Genomic DNA, 4858 nt, shown 5'->3' on the forward strand with positions numbered 1-4858 from the left:
CATAGTATATGGGGAGAAAAGTAGTTTACAAGAAATTGCATTTGATATATAAAATACTGTACAAATTTATATGCTTTGTTATTTCAATGATTATTGATGTTCATTGATATGAACATTGATATGATGTTCATTGTCCTCCCCAAACACTTAAAAAGTTTCCTCATATTTAGTAATAGCAATGTAGGGTAAAGTTTAACATCATGGGCTTTGGTGCAGGATATCTGGGGTTAAACCTTGACCATATTCCTTACTAAACCTGCCTACTTGGGTAAGCAACCTAATCATCTTTAGTTTTCTCACCTTATATATCAACAGTACAGATCTCATAGGGTTCTTGTAATGATTAAATTATAAAGTGTCTAGTATATCCTAAGCTCATTAATATTTATACTTTTGCCTCTGAATTGTTCTAGAATAATTTAATTTGGTACAATGTAATTTTTGTTGATTTTATAATTATTAAGTTCCTTGAAAACTAGTAAATATGACCATATAAAATTTATCAAAATAGCTAATCAGAATAATTACATTGTGAATAATGGTGATAATCATGACTATAATTTATTATCAGTGATTTAAAGAAAGCTACATTCATGCATCTACCAAATATTATGTCAGTGGCTAGAGAGTCACTGAAATAAATTATAGAAGAAAAGATTCTGAGAATCAGGCTATCTGGCTGGTGGTCACATGTTTTAATTTTAAAACTTTAAGAATTTATTGTGACTTGATATTGCTCAAGTACATTTACTTCCACTAAATCATTTAATTCTCTGAACAGTACTGCTAGAAAAGGTCTTTAACAGATGAGAAATTGAGATACAGTCACATCTTCATCATTACATGTGGAAGTCCACTAGTATGGGCTGTGTAGCTATGCACTGTTTTTTGTTTTTTTTTTTTAAGAGTGTTTTGTCTTTACTAGGCCTTATTTTTCTAACTTGTAAAAGAAATATGTTGAAATCCCAAGATACCAAGTGACTTAATTATACTTTAACTATTCTACTTTCTAAATAGGAAGCCCCTTTGGCTCCAGCCTATGTATGGTGTCCCTGTCTCAGAGGAGGCTGAAGTTTGGTGAATCTAAGGAGCTCTCTGGGCAGCATGACTGTCATCACCACCAATAGTGAAATAACCCAGCATAGAATGATTGTGCTGAATATGGGCATCTGGTCCAGTAATACAAGAATTTAAAGTCGGATTGTGTGATGGAGACTGAAGGTATCTGATGGTAGCTTCCTCCTGATCACACTGACCAAACCTGAGAAACTGCAGGGCTCTCTGAAGGTGGTGATGGTCCCCAGTCTCTGAAAGGAGTCTCTCAGAGACACAGCTTATCCTGGCAGACCTATCTAGGGAGACAAGTTGCTCAGAAGTCTGGGACTCTCAGTGTGGCAGCACTGACCAGGGTCAAGATGTCCTGGGAACAGGACTAGTTACCTTGGGACCTTCATGCAAACAGACATACACATAGACACAGACAAACACACACACACACACACACACACACACACACACACACGCAGCCACAAAAAGAACTGAGGAGGCAGGTGCACTGCTGCATCTGTAAGTAAATGACCTCTGGTAATTGTTGCTATCCTTGAACAGTGTTAACAGTGTCCCCAGATTCTAAACCTCCATGTTTATGTGCATAAGATGTAAACAGATAAGCACATTCTCAACTTAAGAATATTTAAATAAGTCACTCCTCTGCATCTGAGATCCAGGTTGAATATTTACTTTTTAAAAAGGCAGAAAGTGAAGTTGCTTAGTTGTGTTTGACTCTTTGCAACCCCATGGACTGTAGCTCCTCCGTCCATGGGATTTTCCAAGTAAGAATACTGGAGTGGGTTGCTATTTACTTCTCCAGGAGATCTTCCCAACCTAGGGATCAAACCAGGTTTCCTGCACTGCAGGCAAAATTCTTTACCATCTGAGCCACCAGGGAAGCCCTTAAAAAGACAGAAAAGATGTTATATGTCAACTATATGTCAATAAGAGTGGGACAAAAATGTAACATAAATGTACTGCAGAGAAATGAGTTCATAGATCAAAACTTAAGCATGTTTATTGTAAATAAAAATTTGTAGTTTTAAAAAATTCTTGAAATCTGTGAAACAGATATGTCTAAGTAGTTTGAATAAAATTTAACACTGAGAACTATATACATAGTACATCTCATGTTGATGAAATTATGTTACTATTATTATTATACTATTTTATTACTATTTTTAAATAAGCATATATACAGTGCAGAGATTATTTGCTCTGTGAATATGCTACTTTGTCTTTAAGCTTCACCAGAGCTTTCTTCACTTCCTTGTTCCTCAGGGTGTAGACCACAGGGTTCAGAAGGGGCGTCATCACAGAGTAGAAAACAGCCACAATCCTGTCCATAGCCTCCTTGGAGTCTGGTCTCAGGTAAATGAAAACAAGGGGAACATAGAAGCAAAGGACCACAGTGCACTGGGAGGCACAGGTCTGGAAGGCTCTCCATCTCCCCTCTGAGGTGCGGATCTTCAGGATGGAATGGACGATGGATACATAAGACAGCACTATCAGGAGAAAGCAGTCTGAAGCCACCACAAAAATCACCATCTCCACAATGGACTTGTCTGCACAGGCCAGTTTGAGGATGGGTGATGCATTGCAGAAGTAATGCTGGATCTGGTTGGGCCCATAGAAGGGCAAACGGAATGTCAGTGTGATCTGGACACTCTGGACAGCAGAGTGCACAGAGGTACCGAGCCACGTGGTTGTGGCCAGGAGAACACACACCCTCTCACTCATCATGCTGGCGTACCTGAGTGGGTTACTGATGGCCAGGAAGCGGACATAGGACATGATGGTGTAGAGGAAGCACTCGCTGCCCAGGAAGTGGAAGGAGTAGAGCTGGGCCACACAGCTGGGAAAGGAGATAGGACTGCCTTCTGGGGGCACCAGGGTCATAAGCATTTTGGGCACAGTTACTGTGGAGAATGACATATCAGTGAAGGACAGATGAGTCAGGAAGTGTAGTACATGGGGGTGTGCAGGAGAGGATTCACTATAATCACCAGCAGGATGAGAAGTTTCCCCACCACAGTGAAGACATAAATCACCGGGAAGATTCCAAAGAGGAAAGTGTCCAGCTCTGGTGCATGGGGAAGGCCCGTGAGGATGAAAGTTGTCACTAGGCTCACGTTTGTCATTTCTCCACGTTTTTGCTCTCTGTGGGAATATCAAAAGCACCCAGCATTAAGGGAGAACTGAGAACCCATTCTCTAGATAGAAGCTGCATCATTCAATGTTGATAACTCTAGAGTCATACTCAACTTTGTTTATTATGAAGCTTCTTTGAAAAAAGTAATGGAATAATTTCATCATCATCCTCTCTCTCTCTCTCTCTCACACACACACACAGATATGCAAAAGGAAGTCAAGAAATTCTGTGCATTCATCTATTGGTGTATCATAAATTACTACAAATTTGGTAGCATAAAACAATTCAAATTTACTGTCTTAAAGGTTTTTTGAGTCAAGTCAGCGGGGTTTCCCTGCTCAAGGACTCACCACATTGAAATCAAGGTATTGGCTGAGTCTGAAATCTTGTCTGAGGCTCACGATCCACTTGCAAACTTATTGAGGTTGTTGTTATTTAGTTCCTTGAAACTTTGGGGCTGCTCATTAAATGATAGTGAACCACACAGCACTGTGCTTTTTATTACAAAATTGCCATATATATATAATATATGATATATATGTATGCATAATACATATTTTACATGTATATAATATATATCATATATGTGTATATATAGAGAGAGAAAAAATAAATAAATTCTCATTGTGCTATAGAGACTTCTCAGTTTCAAAAGCTACAACTTCAAGGAAAATTTAATCACTGGTATTTGTACTTGTGTCTCATTAATACCACTTCCTGCTTATATAAGAAATACTCTTAGAGCAGGTTAAGAATCCAAACTCCAATAAAGAATTCTACAATCTCCAATACAATCAACAAAATACCAACCCTCATAAGATTGCTGTTATCATGCTTGTCTTATGTGAGACTATGCTTTATGAGGCTCTAAGAACAGAGCTCATATGTATTTTCCCAGCCACAATCCATTAGGTAGGGGCTGGTTTCTGACATGTATTTCAGTCTTAAATATGAAAGTATTGTTAGAGATGATATCTCTTCCCCCATCTTCCACTCCTCATACTTGTAAATGACCTCACAACAGAAGACAATTCCATCAAATACCTGATGCATATTTAAAACCTACTACCTGTGACAAGGATAGAAATGGTATGGACCTAACAGAAGCAGAAGATATTAAGAAGAAGTGGCAAGAATACACAGAAGAACGGTACAAAAAAGATCTTCACGACCAAGATAATCACGATGGCTTGATCACTCACCTAGAGCCAGACATCCTGGAATGTGAAGTCAAGTGGGCCTTAGAAAGCATCACTACGAACAAAGCTAGTGGAGGTGATGGAACTCCAGTAGAGCTATTTCAAATCCTGAAAGATGATGCTGTGAAAGTGCTGCACTCAATATGCCAGCAAATTTGGAAAACTCAGCAGTGGCCACAGGACTGGAAAAGGTCAGTTTTCCTTCCAATCCCAGAGAAAGGCAATGCCAAAGAATGCTCAAACTACCGCACAATTGCACTCATCTCACACGCTTGTAAAGTAATGCTCAAAATTCTCCAAGCCAGGCTTCAGCAATATGTGAACCGTGAACTTCCAGATGTTCAAGCTGGTTTTAGAAAAGGCAGAGGAACCAGAGATCAAATTGCCAACATCCACTGGATCATGGAAAAAGCAAGAGAGTTCCAGAAAAACACCTACTTCTGCTTTTTTGACTATG

At 39.1% G+C, this 4858-nt stretch overlaps 1 pseudogene; it reads right to left on the reverse strand.

Moving 5' to 3' along the window:
- Positions 2260-3191, reverse strand: LOC102172514 (annotated as a pseudogene).

The sequence above is a fragment of the Capra hircus genome, chromosome 29 (assembly GCF_001704415.2).
Source record: "Capra hircus breed San Clemente chromosome 29, ASM170441v1, whole genome shotgun sequence".
Classification (NCBI taxonomy): Eukaryota; Metazoa; Chordata; class Mammalia; order Artiodactyla; family Bovidae; genus Capra; species Capra hircus.